The 18288-nt window shown below is 32.8% G+C and overlaps 1 long non-coding RNA gene across 1 annotated transcript in view; it reads left to right on the forward strand.

The window, feature by feature from the left end:
- The first annotated feature begins 3064 nt into the window (after positions 1 to 3064).
- LOC125778364 (uncharacterized) overlaps positions 3065 to 18288 on the forward strand; it is an 80190-nt gene continuing 64966 nt past the window's right edge. Inside the window, exon 1 of the long non-coding RNA XR_007422654.1 lies at positions 3065 to 3673. This is a non-coding gene — a long non-coding RNA (uncharacterized LOC125778364). The remainder of the gene's footprint in view (positions 3674 to 18288) is intronic.

The following is an 18288-nucleotide window of genomic DNA, read 5'->3' on the forward strand; positions in this document are numbered from 1 at the left end:
TAATGGAGAAATAATAGCTATCTTCGATTCGCCATTACTTTGCTCGTTTTGTTTTATGGTATATGCTTTACACTTAAAATAAATTATAATAGTTGATTACTTAGGGGTTATTAAACGTACTATAATTTATACAGAAGATTGAGATTAGTAAGGAACTTAAGTTTTCTTTAGTAGTTAGTGATTTTTGAAATATGGACACGTTGAATATATTTAATGAAATATTAAAACTATTTTTTTTTATTTTCTTGGAAATATTTCCAATTGAAAAATGTATAATAACTGCTCTCAAACAATCGTTGTTCTTTAAACGCTTAGTTAAATATATTTTTCAAAAATCTTCATTTTTCAAGTTTTTGTTGGAGAATTATTTGTCATTTACTATGTTTATTCAAATATTAATTTAATTCAACAAATCGTTATCAAATGGTGAATATGCAAATGTACATGTGCATTTATATTATCGCCTTCCTGCACACATGCAAATTATTGCCATTTAAGCAATTTTGGAATGAATAATATGCAAATAGTAGCAAGAACAAGGGCAAAATATTAAAGTTGCAACGAAAAGGCTGCGAAATTATATATTCCCGTCCATCGCATTTCTTAGACGGCGGTGATGTCAGCCTTTATTTTCACTAAGACATCAACCAGCTGGGCAGCGGCACCTTCCCAATTAAGGGCCGGACAGTCCAGCATGTTCTCAAATCATAGTCCTTAATTCGTTTGACATGGTCGTCATCAAAAGAGGGGTCACTCATACGAGGCTTGTTGTTCCTTTTCATCGGTAAGATTTTTTACGTGGCGGGTCCCAAACCCAGCGCTCAACCCTGCGGAGGATGTTTTTGCCTTCTCACTTTAGCTCACATCAAACGATTGTTTTTTAAGCTACCTCAGAGGATACTTGGTCAAAGACCGGAAGTCGTGAGCTGCTTGAGTCATATGTAAAAGGAATCGTTTCTTCTGGCCACTCACAATTGAATGGCGATCAGAAAAACTTTCCTCACTTGCGTGACTTCTACACATGACTCCGTCGTAATAACCTACGTCGAAAATTTTGAAAAAATGATCGCACGAAAATGTTCACGAGTTAATTCCATTTTTTGGCGGATGAATTTTTTAATCCCTGTAAATAAAACAATTCATGATTAAATGACAAAACGTTCTGAGTGATGTAATGCTAAAAAATGTCAACTTTTCATGGAAATGTCAGATTTACCTGACAAACTTAGTGTTGCCTAGTCCAGAAATATATAGCACCTATGTAATATATTTCCATCTTGACGGCAACTTTATTACATCCCCTCGCAGACCCCCTTCTTATTTGCGAAGAACTCGGACAGCCACTTTTCACAAGCTTCTTTTGAGTTCAACTTTACAGCAACAAGAGCGTTCGCCATGGACAGAAACAGGCGCTATGTTCGGGCTAAATGGTGGATGCGATAAAACTTCCCATCCGAGATTCCGTAGCTTCTGACGAGTCATCTACGAAGTGTGTGATCTGGCGTTGTCCTGGTAGAGCACTACTCCCTTCCTGGACGCTTTTGGTCGGTCGCCTGCTTCAAGCGGTCCAGTTGTTCGCAGTAGATGGTAGAATTAAGTTTCTGCCCATATGGGAGTAGCTCCCTTCCATTCCCACCAAACACACAGCAAAACCTTCCCGGCTATCAATCCCGGCTTGGTCACTGCTTGGGACGATCCACCGGTCTTCGACTACTACAGTTATCGCTTGATATTGTCGTATATGATCTAGTTTTTGTCGCCAGTTACCAACCGCTTCAAAAATGGGTCGAGTTCGTTCCGTTTCAGCAGCCAATCGCAGGCGTTAATTCGGTCCAAAAAGGTTTTTTGCGTCAAATCATGCGGTACATGTGTACCCAGCCTTTTGCAGATGTTTTTTTGTGACTAACTCCCAGTCTTTTTGACAATGTCACGAGATGCCACATGATGGTCTAATACGATGGTTTGGTGGACTATTCGTCGTCACAGGCCTTCCAGGCCGGATGGTTATGAGATGCTATCACCGCTCGGAATCATCGAAACATTCCTCGAAGTTCGAAGTGATTTAGAGTACAGTTATGTCAAGACCTTTCAAGGATGTATACGAGCTCTGTAGCGCAAATATATAGCCGCCGAAATTCAAAAGATAAAAAGGCGGATATTGACAACCTAATTTTATTACACAATACATTATAGGGGAAAATAGAAAATTAGGTGAAATGCTCAAAAATATTATTTTTTAAATAGGTAAATGATAAAATAATTGTAACAAAATATCGTCCCAGTATGTAGCTAATAAAAATGTAAAAATATTAGCCAAAGAAATGGTAAGCACCGAATTTTATTAAATATTATTATTTATTTGTATGTATTTATGTATGTTTGCATGTTTGCAACTTTTTTCAGTGGCACTGGAACTGAATGACATTGATGAAAGATCAAACTTCTTGTACTGCAAATCATTACCCTCAAATTATTTGAATAACCGAATTTTACTATATTTATAAAAAATTACTTAAAAAATACGTGAAAAAGAATTTAAACTATAATTTTTATATTTCTTTTCGAATGAATTTCAGCCTACTGTGATTTTTTTTTTCAAAAATTATCTATTTTAGTCCACTGTCTGTATATGATTTATTCGATTTTTATTCCATATTTCAATTTTCGGTGCAGAAAATATAGGGCAAACTCTAAAAGGCAGAACCCTCTTCAACAAAATTTTTTCTACCTTTGTGGTGGCAATTTCTTACTCATAAAAACTTAATATTCTTTTAATCATAATAATAATTATTTAAAATAATCCTTTTTCAAAGTACTTATGTATAGGTAACTAAATATTATTTTCTATATTCAATAAGCATTTTTAAATATATTCAGAGTATATGAAAAATCGCATGCGAGTTCTTTCATTTGACACCTTTCTCGCCAAATTGCTGCTAATCCACAAACAACCTTTCAAGGAGAAGCAGTAGCTATCGCAATGTAGTAGTCGTGTAGCGAGTGCAATACTCCTTCGCTATGCTGTGATATGCAATCGCAAAGCAAGGTGGACAAAAACAACGGACGTTTTCTCCCCATTCAGACTCCACCACATACTACACAACGCCAACAGCAACGGCGCCGTCGTGTCCATACATGCACTCCACATTTACTCAGAGTCAGTCAATTGGAGTTTTTCAATCGCGATCGGTCTACGGTCAAATCGCGCGCCAGTTCGTGTTGCGGAAAAATAGTAATAAACGCGTAAGAAATTTAAAGTAAAAGTGCTTTTTAAATTTTATTTTTATTTAATTTAAAATCTTTAGTCAGAGTTGTGCAAATTAAATAAAAACTAAAATTAAGTGAAAAGCTGTAAGTGTTGTAGTGAAAGCAAAAAATGTGTGTAAATAAATAGTGTGCATAGGTAATTTTGTTTTTTGTGTTTATGTTTGTTAATGGTGTTATTAGTGAAGTGAGTGAAAGTCGAATATTCTATATCATTCATAAATAGTGGCGTAGTGAATTAGTGAATAAATTTCTGTTTAAACATGTTTCATAAAATGTAAAGTCAAGCGTTCGTTTTGTTCGATGTTCGTCTCTCGTCGTTTACTAATTAACCAACAACGTCGTTCGTATAACAAACAAACAATATCAAACGAAGAGTAATAGTTATATTTTGCTTTGAGACTTAAAGGTGAGTACAGGGTGTTTGTATATAAATTACTATATATTTTGTTTTAATAAATTAAATATATTTTAAGAATTCATATTTGCACATTTTTAATAATTTAATTTTTATCAAAATGAGATTATGACTTTATCTTAAATTATTTTTAGACTTAATTTTAAAAATTGAAGAAAATAGTAGAATACAACTGAAAAGTGTAGATAAAATGTTAAAAAATATTTTTGGTATATTCAATATCAAAAATATTCAAAATCCTCAATAGCTTATGCTAATATTGTATTACAATTATTTCACCAGCTGAATTTTTTAAAACAGAATATTTGGGAAATTCCACTTAATTCATCCACTCCACAACAAATGGTACATGTAACATATTTTACATTATTTTGCATATTTTACTTACTTTACTATCTCTTTATATTAATTTCACAGATCTCATCATGTAAAACAAAATTTCCTCACATAATAATACATCATTAAAATTCATGAATCTGGCACAACTTATTACACCATCTATCATTGAATAATATGATTTCATCATACATATCTATGTAGCACATAAATTGCTTTGCTTTTAGCCATGGTTTTGTATCTCAGTTGATTTTATGGCATACCGATATCATTTTGTTACAACGTATATACATCTGTATTGAATTTTGAATTTTGAATTTCCATTTAAACATTAGTAATTTGTTATGAATATTTTCACAGCCTTTCACTCGCAACTTGATAATTTATTTACGAGTTTTGCACTCGTCCTTGCAGCAATTCGAAAATTATTCATTCCTAAATTGGTTAAATGGTAATAATTTGTATGCGTGCAGAAAAGCGTTAATAAAAATTTACATTCCCTTCAAATATACTCAAATACATACATACAAGTATATAATAAATATTCATACAGTTTAGATTCGCTGATGAAATGAAAGCATGTTATACAATAAATCCACATACATTGTGACAAAAGAGTGTCTGCTAAATGTAGATTAAACGCAAAATATTTAATTATTCATCAATATTTATTTTGTCGCCTTCGAAGTAATCCCCAGCATATGTAATATACTTATGCCAACAATGTTTCCAGTCCTCGAAACACTTTTCATAAGTACTTTTTGGGTTGGTCTCAGCTCCTCCGGCGAATTATAGTATGTTTTATCTCTTCGATCGACGGGTTTCGCGGACCATAAATTTCAGTTTGGGGAACAAGAAAATATCATACGGAATGAGTGGTGAATACGGTGGCTCGTCGATGGTTTTCATTGCACTATTTGGCTTTAAATTACTTGTGTAGACAACGCGTATTCTTTTCGCAAATAAATTCAGCTTATGACTGTGACGTACGAGCCAAATCGAGCAAGTGCGATGACCGTTTTTTGATGACAAGACATATTTCGTCTACCCGAACTATTCACCAAAATGGCTTTGCTTCCTTGTCAAGCCTGGAAAGAATACAGAACGCGGGTGTTTAAACAAATTGTTTTTTCATTATTTTATAGAAGATTGTATTGTCGAAAAAGCTCTACAGCTCGAATTATTTTTTCAGGATCAGGTGTACCGACATAAGGCGTCGCCTTGTCGGTGACAAAAAAAACTTTTGACAGATACCCACGGGATATATGTATGACATTGTTAATAACACCCATACCAACTCGGAGACCTATAAAGTGTACATTCTATATATAAATGATCAGTATGTTATCTGAGTCGATTTAAATTAGCCATGTCTTTGGCACAATGTGTCTATCTGTTTGCCGGTCTTTATAATGGTTACGAACTAGTCTATCAGTTTTAAGATTCATTTTGAAATTTTCGGCAGTAGCTGTCTTACCAAGTGTCATTGCGTAACTCGCTCGGACCATATAACATATAATGTCGGTTTGCTTCGGATCAAGTTCTTGTATTTACTTTTACATTTGAATTTCGTATCTTCACGAAATTTGACAACAATTACTGCTAGGATAATATACATCTCCGAAAAATATTGTTCAGATCGGGTAACTATAGCGCTACGTTTTCTTCGAAAAATAGTACTAAAAGATATGCACCCTAGGGTATATTAGTTTCGGCTTTACTCATACGTAAATTGCTTTTTACTTTTAAACGAATTCAGTATGAGGGAGTGTCGAGCAAGAACGCGTTTTATAACAAAAAAAAAAAAAAAAACACGCGCGAAGGAGCTCTCTTGCCATCTCTTACATGGATTGGGTCATAAACCATAGTCCCACCTTTTATTTTTATTTTTCTTCATTTAAAGAGGTTGAAGGTCGCCCAGAGCGTGGCAGCGGCATGACTAAAAACAAATGGTTGAGACCATCGCGCTTATATTTCACATAGTAATATCGATAGTATACCAATTATCAAACACATTTTATGTCACAATGAATACAATGTGTCTAATGGGGATTTACCAAAAAAATGGGGAAAAACGGCAGTAGTTGCCTCGTCACCCTTTTGACTAGATATGTGAAATTAAAAAGTCGGTATGCTCTTGTAGCTTTGATTTAATTGCTACAGAGGATAATAGTCCATTTTCTCATACCAAATTGGTTAATATTTATACATAAATGCACCTTAAAATAAGGCTATGCATTTTTAAGCAAAAAAATTAAGTAATTTACGAAACGGATCAGGCTTTGTTTGAGTAAGTAGTATTTGAACAAAATGTAATATCTATTGTCCATACCTCTGTCCTGTTCGTGTAAAGCTGCAACTTTCGATTAAATTTTTCACATATTTTTTCACATGATTTATTTGACTAATAAAGTAAGCGTCGAGATTGGTTTTCACAAGTAGTAGATGGCGAAATCAGTACGTTATAAGCTCAACTGCCAATGTGCCCAGGTAAAATCGACATTAAGGAAAACCTATAGCAACTTATGTTGCGAGAGCACTAAAATATGTAGTTGTGAAGCTGTACATATGAGGGTACTATACTCCTATATTCTACGCTGGCAAATGTTTGGCATAATTAGGTTTAATTTTAACACTACTTGCCAAATTACACATATTAACATCGAAATTAAGATTACATAATTACCATACCATAAACGTATGAATTCCTTAACCGCAAATAACTAAAACAATGCTGTAAGTAGTATAGTGTGGAAGTGATTGAAAAAGCTTCTGTTACGTTAACCTGCTGAAATTGGGTGAAAGCTAATAGTCATAATAGCTTCCAGTTTATGGATCGTTAAAAAGTTCACACACACCTGGGGTGCAGCTATTTAAATGTGAATATGATTCACACGTGTTTTCAAACATGCTACATAATATAGGGTAGCATATAAAATTTAATCTCGAAGATAGGGCGTAAAAATTGAGTGTAGCGTTAGTATGTTGCATATTAATAGTATTTAGTATTGGCAATAAATTAAATTCGGGTCGGTACTACCCCCAACTTCAATATATTACATATAATGATTTTGTCTTTATTCAACCCGAAGAAAAATGCGCGATTTTGTGATCAGCATCCGCACAAAGTGATTGTAGTTTGTGCATTGCCGTTTGTCGACTGTATCAGCGGGTTTTCTGTGCCCCATAACTTTGACAATGTATGTAATAACTATTGCATAATGAACTTTTTTTTCGAAAAGATGATTTTCGGTAAAACAACAGTTAATGCTAAAGAGTTGCTAAATTTCAAAGTGCTGACTGTTGCGTTCAGACCCATTTACCTAAATTTTAATGAATATCAAGTCACTTTTCGAATAGTAGACGTTTCCAATGTCGAAATATAGATAATCAAATTTAAAACGATAAATGTCTTCCATTGTATCGAAACTGTAGTTTTAAAATAGACTGTGCAAATTTGTATACGCCATATTCCACGTTTTATAACTTTTCATAAACATGGTATGTATTTCTTTGCCAAACATTGTATATATTATTAATCGAAGTACAGCATTCTAAACTGTATTCTAGCTCTCTTACATCATTTTCGTTAAAGCACAAAATCACGAATTAAAGTATTTCAAAGTGATGACCATTTAAAGTTAGTTGACATGATGAGATTAAACATGTTATAACAGAGTAGGAAACGGCAATAATTTTCTGCATAAATGACTACTAGTTTCTAGTATGGTAAGTATATGCGAGCAGCCGCTGTACAGGTCGACACCAATAGGTATATACTTTGAAAAACTGAAAACCACACGTTATAATAAAATGGACCTGTAGCTAGTCAGAGTAGTATTTGATTTATTCATGTTATGCCCAATCAAATTAGCTTATGATACATGAATTGGTCCAAATGATGCGCCAATCGAATCAAAATAAAAATGTTTTAACATTTTAATTTTTTTAGGGTTATAAGGTCTTTATAACCCCAAGTTATTTAATTAATGTTGAATTAGACAATTTTTGTTTTTAAAAACGCCTTTTTTAGAGTTATATAGTCTTTATAACCTAAGTTATTCAAGTTTTGAGAAAACTTTTCGCGGGAAACTCATTGAATATTTTCACAAAGCATGCTTGGAGCATTAGGAGTCTGAATATTCAGAGCAGAGTTTTTGAAATATGAACAAGCTACTGGGTGTTAGCAATTTTGTTTTAACATTTTTCCGCATTTTCCAAACTTTGGTTCAGATTACTATAACGAAGTGTTCCTTTGAATGGAAAGTTGTTCAGACAATAAAAACATATGTGCGGTCTATGTGTGCATATTCATACCGTATATAAAGGCAGACAACTGGAAAATTTTTTTACGTTAATTTCTTCTATACAAACTCGAATACATATGTACATTAGATGCATTCATAATAATCAAAATAAATTGTTTAGGTTCCCAGGTCACATGTTTTAACCATTTTCCATCAGGGCCAGAGCGTTCATATAGTTTTTTCGAATCTAGTAAAATCAACGTAAGCGTTAAAGTTAAGTATAATCGTGTATACTTCAGAAAATCTGTTTTCTATTTTTAAGGATCCATCCCACTTATACAGTTAAGTTCGCAGGCTCAATTGCAAATGCTCACTCCCCTATTTGACGTTCCCAAATCATCAATCAGTTTGAGTGAACAAATTAAATAAGTTCATATTTCTTATTGAAGTGTATATGGTTTTCAGATGTTGGTCGAAACTACGTGCTAAAATATTTTTTAAGTACCAAAAAGTACTACTCTACAGACCCGAAGCGCAACACCACGTGCTTCAAATTGTTTTACATTATGAAGTAAAAAGCTTATTAAGTATTTAAACATATTTGGGTAAATCTTATTTAGTGTTTTATTATAAATAACTTGTTTTCTAAGAATCCAAAAGAATTAATATGTAGTATGCGCAATATTCATTTACATAGTTCACCACTTCGACGTATGCGCAACGGTACAGGACATGATGAAAATAATACTGACAATATGCACCACTTTTTTGAATGCGTGGAGTCTATGAAATCAAGTTTTTATACGGCCATAAAGGTGGTCATGGTTATTCGCCACTATTTCATATGGAAGGTGATAAAAATATATAGTCATTTTACCACTTATTTCGCCATCAGTTATGCACGCATCGAAAATATAGCAATGGATTTATGCTACTGATAGCATACGCTAATAATAGCCTTGAGTTATAACCATGCGTTAAGTAATGCCAATATTGGCATTATCACTGTATGACAATACTAGTATCGAAGTGGAAGGCCATAGCGGAAAATATATATTTATTTATTTTGGTTCAAGGTCTTGATTAGGACGTCCGTCGAGGCCCTTGCTACAGTAAGGGCAGCTTTATTTTACCGAAATGCACGTTAGTTGCAACCTTGAATAAGTTACATAAGTACAGTAGGATTACTTGTACGCAGTTCCGTTTATATGCTGAACTGCATTATGGGTTGTGGCAGTTGCGTCTGTACAACGACAAAAAAAATCATGAAACTTAGGTAAATTATACTCAAATTTACCGTGATAACAGTGTTCTTCATACGAAAGCTTTCTTAACTATTTATAGAGCAAAGGTTAACAATTGAATGTATGTATCACAACTACCCCTACATATGTATGTGCATATGCATAAAATAATTTTATATTAGTGAGAAATATAATTAGGGTTGCAGCTGACTTCAATTTTAATCGTCATCACACCATAATGATATACCATACCAACGTGTACATTATATGGGGTTTTGGAACTGATACTTGCCACACAGTTTATTTGATATACATATATGGACAGTCGATATGTTTATATGAAAATCGCACTACTCGTTGGCATACTAACAAGGGCGGAGAGGAAAGGCAATATCCCAGTCTTTAAAATCGACATGAAAATTTTTGCTTTTTTTTAAATTTCAACTATGATTCAGATGGTATATGCAAAGCAAAGCGTGTACTTATTTTTATAACGTGCTTATTTTATCATTTTACCAAAAGATAACATAGAATTGTTTCTTCGGAAAAATTCCCATAATTGCACTTCATTTGTGTGAAATATGCATAAAGGAGTAAGAAGGGCTACATTTCGTTGTGAATATTAAAACGTTAGCTAATGTAAGTTTCAAGTATGTCGAAAAATCGTTAGAGAACTTTCGATTTGCGTTATTCAATTTACATGCCACATACTAATGAAGGCTTTATGGGTTTCATTAAGGTACCTCACTATCATGGGAGTCTATTATGTGAGTTTCTGGGAATTCGACTACTTGGCAGACAGTTTATTTGTTCAAGTTTTCACCCGATTATTTTTAGCTAGAACCACCGAGTAATAGGTTTAAATACAAGGTCTATGAAGCAACATTGGGCATGTTGTGAAAATCGTTGACATGCACGCATTGGCTTAGGAGTTTAGCTGCAGTAAAAAAGGATATCAACAGGCGTCAACTGTCAACTTTATTGGTCCTTGTCAGTCGGGTCATGCTATACCTTTTGGAATAGCTCATTTCACGCGCTAACACAAATTGATCAGTTTCTTTTAACAGATATAGTGAGTTATAGCGTCGCAAAATGGAGCAAAATATAAGAGAAAATACGGCATATTTACAGTACTATCTACGATATTTTAGGTGATCCAAAAATGCATCTCAAGCCGCCAATAAAATTGTGCAGTTTGTGGACCCGATAAGGTATTCCATTTCCACCGCACATCGTCAATTTGAAATTCCATCTTTACAAGACCCTAGTTTGTCTCAGCGTATTGAGTTACAATGACTTACGACGCGATTCTTTTACTTTCAGATTTTTTGGACTCAGAACGACTAGAAATTTTCTTTCATTTTTTGACTTTTCTCCGTCGAAAAAGTTTTTTTTCCGTCGTAATTTCTAGTTAAAAAAAAATTGATAAAAAAAAGAAATTCTGGAAATACAGCGTTGGAATAAAATGATTTATAATGAGCAAAATGAGTTAATCATAATAATTGTTCTTCTTCTAAATCATTTCTTTTGTGAGTACAGAGCAAGTAAAATTTTGAACCAATTGGGTAAAGAAAAAGTGGTTAGACACATTATTCAAAAAGCGATGAAATAAAAGTACAAATGTGAAATTTAAACTCGTATACTCATATCGCAATAACCGGGTAAAAAAGAAAGAAAGCTTAGGTTATATTTTATTTGTTTACTTTAAACGCAACGATATTGTGTTAAGAGATGTCACTACAGAAGAAAGTGTGAATACAGTGGCGAATAGTTTAAGTGTCATACGAATCGATTTCGTATATTTTTATATTTGTAGTTATGACAGCTTTATTTGCTTTTCTACAGTGGCTTGTATTTGTATTCTTATTATTTTGTTGCTGTGATTTTCTCGTACAAGAAGGTTAACAAAATCGTAGTAAACAAACAAGTTTTCTAGTTGATTGCTATTTCTCTGTTTTTAGTTTTATTGAATTTTTGAAAGTGTGTTGTGTTACAGAATATTTCTCTGCGGCTCTGTTTTCGGTAGAATAACTGCAAATAGAGACAAGAAGAATTTCACGGAAAAGTTTTCTAAAAACAAATATTGTTAAAATGTCGTAGTTTATTTGCTTATTTGTTATAGACAGAGAGCTATGGACAAAGTACAAAAGTTTTACTTTATTGTTATGTTATTGTACTTGTATATATTAAAGTATTAAATTGCTGAAGTCTAAAGCGATAAGAAGGGCCACATAAATAATGTAAATAGAAGTATTTCAATTAATAAATATTTTGTTTATATTTTCATAAACTACTTTTAAAGCTCATTAATTTTTTTTTTTTTAAAGGCTGCCCAAGTGTCAGTTTTCTAAAACAAAGGATTTAAAAGCTCATTTTTAATTTGAACTGTGTGAATGTGAAATTTATGATCCTTTGTCAAAGTAAATGAGTCTAGTGAAAGGGTGATCCTCTATTTGGTATTAATGCATCATTGTAGTTATTTTGTCGTATGTGCAACACAGAATGTATGAATGTTTATGTTAATTGGTATTCGAATATACTTTTTTCAAGTTTTTAGGTTTACTTCTTTAAGACAAAACGTCAAAAAATTCCATGTTAAATTGGAAAGGAAATATGATTTAAGCACGATGTGAGAACTTAAATTACAGGGCCTAACGTACATAATGCAGTATTTCATTGTCAAAAGCTTAAAAATCCTTAATCGTAAGCTCTTTAAGATACTTTCGTGCATGTAGAAAATATTTCTTTTTTTTACCTTGTACATAAAATACATTGTGATGTTCACACTTTTAATAAAAGCATCGTTAAAAGTGTTCAGCTTTGTGACTCTTTTCATTGCTATTTCATTACTATTACAATACATGACTAGAAGATGTTGTCTTTTCTGAATTCCATATGTAATTAAATACACGAAAATCACCAGAAAATGAGAGGATGTTTACTTTGACATTATTTTGTCATTATCACTTCTTTCCGCTATTTAACAATTTCTTGTTTGCAACCGAAAAGTTTTGTGCAAGTTCTATCCCAGCCGACAAACATGTCTGTATGGCATTCGCAAAAGTAAGGGCTTGCATTTTGTACTTGTTGGAGCCATTTTACTTTACGTTAACAGTCAGTGATGAACATTGCTGCCAAGTGATTTTCCAAAAATGCACCTAAAATCAATATATGCCAATTAATGGTAGTAACCGTTGCGAATGGGTGAGCAGTCATTGATAAGATTGAATTGCTTAGGTAAATATACATATAGCGTTAAGTCATTTGATGAAATTGTGTTAAATTTTAGGGTGGCGGGTTGAATAAAATGCGAACTTATTCCGCTTTAGGCTCCAAATGATATATACAGTACCTTTCCAATAAATTACGAACGAGAGCAAAAAAACAAAAAAAAATATATATATATATGGCGACAAAATATTGAATATGATTCAATACAAAAATATAATAATTTAAGTTTAATGTATATAGCATATAAAAAATAATTTTTTTTTAGCCAAATATTTATGTTTTTATTAATGATTAAAGTTAGAACTATTTCCTACTTCGTTCGTAATTTATTGGACAAGTACTGTAGGCTTGAACACTTAGTTTTTTAATTTTATCTTGCTTATTATTCACTCTGTTTCAATCAGCCAAAATGTAGGTAATTTGCTATTTAATGTAGCTAAATACTAAGTTTTATATAACATAACCTGAAATTTTTTATACGCTTGTTTCTTTTCTTTTAAAAATTTACACATTACATATTTCGATTAGGATGAAAGCACAAGCAATTCTACAGAACTAAAATATCATAAGTTTAAAACAATGTCCTTTATTTGGATGTGTTTATTGAATATTCAATGTGGGCGCATTCAACCATGATACACCTGCCACTGATCCCATTCTGATGAGTAACATAGATAGACGAAGCTAATTGAAATACAATGTCGTCAACCACACAAGGACCCATATCCAGTGGAGACTATAGAGGTGTATAAAATTGCAAAGCCAGTGACTGTCTGTTTATTGAGGTAACCATTCCAAAGGTCGAGAAGCAACTTCTTAGTTTAGTTTTATTGATTCTGAAATTTAGCTTTCTTAGCTGGCTTTATATACATAAATGTCTTAAACATCGGCACTTTCATACCAGAGTTTTGAGTGCATTTTTATTATGGTGCATGCATATTCTCTTATCACTGTGGGACTGGATTCAAATACTTCAAATATTTAAATCATTCAGATCTAATTGGGCATTTCTGTATGTTCATATTTTAAGATAAATGTTGCACCTTCCCCAAATCATCGAGACATTTTTCAAGGTTAGAATTGTTGGGCTTGCCAAAGAAAAAAAATTATCAAAAATAATATAAACTAGCAGATTAACTCGTCAAGTGCTTATTTAACACCTTTAACATAATTTAATATTTTTATATATGATCAATTAGCATTTTAAATACTTATTTATCGGCGTAAGTTTACTTAACTTTTGTAAAGAGAAATGGAAATAATAAGTGGGCTTGTTAATGTATTTAAATGCACAAACCACTAATTAATGCCCATTTGGTACTTAAGTTGCAAATTATCAAGCAGTTTTGTAAAAACATGGTTCAGTAATTTTCCTTAGCATCAGAAAATCAGGAATTAACAGACGATTGGCTAATCGACTTTTAAGTTTTAGTGAATATGTGCGTAATATTATATAATTTTGTCTCTCATAGTTGATCGAAATGTTTTATTCGTGGGTAATTGGTGAGCTAAAGTTGATAAAATAGAGTTGATAAACCGCAAACTAAACCGTAAGCACAGAATAGGCTCGAGCAATCATCAATCGCAAAATAACCAGAAAATAAAAGAAAATTGTTGTTTTAATTTCTTATATTTCGGCTTTTTAACTTTTTGTTCTTTGCTTTTGTAATTGTTATGGCCGTTTAACTCTCTGTTCATAGTCAGGGAAGCGTCTTTAAACTTTTGCAAATGGCAGTAGCAGTTGCGTGCTGATAAACAGCCATTGATAAGATTGCATTCACTGATTGCTATGAACGTTTGTTTCGATGGCACTGGAAAATATCTATTTGTAGTTACGTAAAATTTGTATACCTATCTGCCTCCTTCTCACCTACTCTTCCAAAGAAGTACTTTTCAATAATGCTTACTCCGCAATATAGGCATTTCAAATAAGTCAAAGCCAAAACATAAGTGCCTTAAGTAGAACTATGTATAGTATATGTACGGAATAGATTGTGACACAATTTAAGGTAGCCAGTCAGGCAGGATGGTAATCTTTGTTTATATAGCAGGCTCAATATCTAAAATTCTTTGAAAGTTAATATATTAATTATTATTATTAATAATATTTTATTTATATAAATGGAATATACTCCTTTATAGCCACCGGAAAACTCTTAGGTGTTAGTTGCAAACCTTTATTTAACAAAATGCTGTGTATGAATTAAACATTAACTGAAACTGTGAATAAATGTGGACCCATTTACATTCATCTCCATATTTTCTTTTGTGTCCGAAAGATCTATATTCCAATAAATCCATTTACTTTTCAGTTATAGCTGAAATAATATATCAGAGGATCGGAAATAAGTATGTGTATCTTATATAGCCAAACTTTAGAGTAAATCTTTTACCTTTTAAACTGTTGTATTAATTTAACCCAATTTTGTGAAAATTATTACCTTTATATTCTTATGTTGGGTTGAGAAAATGGACGAAACCGGAAAATTACCTGCCTACTTTCCTTACAACTCATTTTTAGTTTTCATATGATTCTTTGACTATAAAGTATATACGTATGTATGTAAAGTAAGGTACCAATGAAGATGTCGGAATAAAACTGCGCATGTCTTTCAGATATTACATAAGTGGCAAAATCTGACACAACCTTTTGTGATTGCAAATACCTAGTTCAGGCTGATTTGAGAGAGACATATGAAAAATTTCAAAGCCATATCTCAAAAACTGAGTGACTAGCACGTCATTCTGATCACATCTACACATATTTGATGGGGTCTTCATTATTTACTTCGGTGCAAACTTAATATACACGGTTCAGGGTATATTAATAATTTAAAGCAGCAATCCGTATGTACTTTAAAAACTGACTTTATTAATTTTAAAATCTATTTTTATTTTTATAAATTTAACTACTTTCTTTTTCTTTTATTAGTAGTATGAAAAACTTATAAAGTAGCCAAGTTTAATACGTATATAATAGATTGGCATCTGTCTCTATATTAACTATCTTACTTAGTATATATGGTAGAATATAGAATCAATGCAGTAAAATTTCGCGTTTGTTTTCCTTTGCAAATAATTACGACAAATTGAATTTGTAAGTAGCTATCAACCGTGCCACCATATTCCACTTGCAGCCATTATGTACTTGTGCCAATAATGTAATGGTTTTGCTTTCAGCAACAAATAGTAGTTAATCATATGCTTCAAGGACTTTCTACTCAACATCAAGAATGATTACATTGCAAATTAGACTCCGATGCGGAATATGTGTACAGCAGCCAATTTGTGTCAACACTGTCATATTATAGTACGTTGATTAGCTTGTTTGGTCCTGAAGGGCACTTAAGTCATTTGCTGTTAGCGAAAAAGATAATAATGGGATTGTGGCTCACAAGTAGTCCCTACCTCATTTAGCCTGTACTTAATTTCAACAGTTACAATCCAACAGGTCCCTCTTCTTTACTGGTGTAAAAACCGCTTAGGTCTTCCTCTTTCTCTGTTTCCCCGATGGGTACTGCGTTGAATATTTTCAGAGCAGGAGTTTTTTCGTCCATTTGGACGATATGACATAGCTAGCGTAGCCGCTGTCTTTTAATTCGCTGAACTATGTGAATGGCGTCGTATATCTCACACAGCTCATCGTTTCATCGAATGCGATATTCGCCGTGGCCAACGCGCAAAGGACCATAAATCTTTCGCAGAATTTTTCTCTCGAAAACTCGCAACGTCGACTCATCAGTTGTTGTCCATCATTCAAGCCTCTGCATCATATAGCAGGACGGGAATTGTGAGTGACTTATAGAGTTTGTTTTTTGTTTGTCGAGAGAGGACTTTGCTTCTCAATTGCCTACTCCGTCCGAAGTAACACCTGTTGGCAAGAATTATCCTGCATTGGATTTCTAGGCTGACATTGTTGGTGGTGTTTACGCTGGTTCCAAGATAAATGAAATTATCTACAACTTCAAAGTTATGACTGTCAACAGTGACGTGAGTGCCAAGTCGCGAGTGCGACGACTGTTTGTTTGATGACAGGAGATATTTCCTCTTGCCCTCGTTCACTGCCAGACCCTTTCGTTTTGCTTCCTTGTCCAGCCTGGAGAAAGCAGAACTAACGGCGCGGGTGTTCTGCCATTTAACTATATTATTTATAGACATAATTTTTCTAAAATATTTACTTTAAGATTTCTTTAAGATATCTTAAGTAATGACCGATGTAAGGGGTAAAAAATAAATCGGAGTTTCAAAAATATTTACTTTAATTATATAAACGTTAGGGGAGGTATTGACAAAGGGCTTGCTGTTTTCATAAAAAAATACTGAAATGCGATACTCACGATGAAAAATCACTAAACGTCTTCTTTTGGCGCTGGAGTCCTTTGGTGATCAAAACTATTCATCATTGAAGACAGTGCTTATAAAGAACAATTTTATTTTTGTTTTCATGTGTAACTTTTTTTAGGGAGAATATTGAAACAATTTGGAGATCTAAGCTTGGGCAATGATACTGTCATGTTTGTAGATATGACAATTGTGTTTTTTTGTCCGGGATGAACAGCTTGCGAAACATTTGCAACACAAGCAATTTCTAACAACACTGCAGTTTAACAATTTTTTCAAATTATTAATTTTGCTTATAAAGAGCAAATCGTCACCTGAAATGCAAATTAACGTAACAACATTTTCAGAAATTTACAGTGGCATGAATGAAACACGGAATAAAATGGAACATGAGTGAAACAAAATATTAATATTGGTTAAAACTGGTTTATATATGACCGCAGAATCAGAAAATGTTGAACATGTTTAATATTATGTATATAATTTGAAGTAGTGAAGCGTAATCAATAAGACACTCAATTTCGAATTTTTTGATGATACGTTATTTTGCATTTCAGGTGACGAAATATAATTGTACACAAATAAATTTATTTTATTTTAATTAAATAATATTACCATCTTTTATATCCTATGAAATATTACAAAATATTGCTGTTAGTATAATCCCAACGCCGAATAGCTATTACACGTTTGAAATAGAATTGACACAATTGTAATCGAAATACTTGTTCAATGAACAGTTTCACAAACGTTTATGACTTTCAATATATATTTAAATATTTATGAGAAGTTTCAATATATTTTGTTTAAAAACTACCAACATGTCTAACTTCAGTAGTCTATAGAAACAAAAGCCGTTCAAAACCACAATGGAAAGTTGACGCACAAACAATAAAATTTGGACCGCAAAAACTTTGTTGTGAAACCATATGATGCTGAATAGTAATGCAATTTCCTGCTCAAAGTTCGAATATTTTGTTAAATATGGTCTGGAGTGACATTGAAAATCAATTATCGTTGCTTTACAACACAAGTAGATGCAGTTAGCATAGAATTAAGATGGATGGAGGTCCACTCTTGGTTGTGAGCTAAACTTTAATAAATGAATAAGACATAACTTTGACTAAAGTATCCACCAGAGGTTAGACGATCACTGATAAATAAAATATTAATTAAGTATTTTATTGTAAAGTTAACGAAGTACGAA

This window comes from Bactrocera dorsalis, chromosome 4 (genome assembly GCF_023373825.1).
Source record: "Bactrocera dorsalis isolate Fly_Bdor chromosome 4, ASM2337382v1, whole genome shotgun sequence".
Taxonomy (NCBI): domain Eukaryota; kingdom Metazoa; phylum Arthropoda; class Insecta; order Diptera; family Tephritidae; genus Bactrocera; species Bactrocera dorsalis.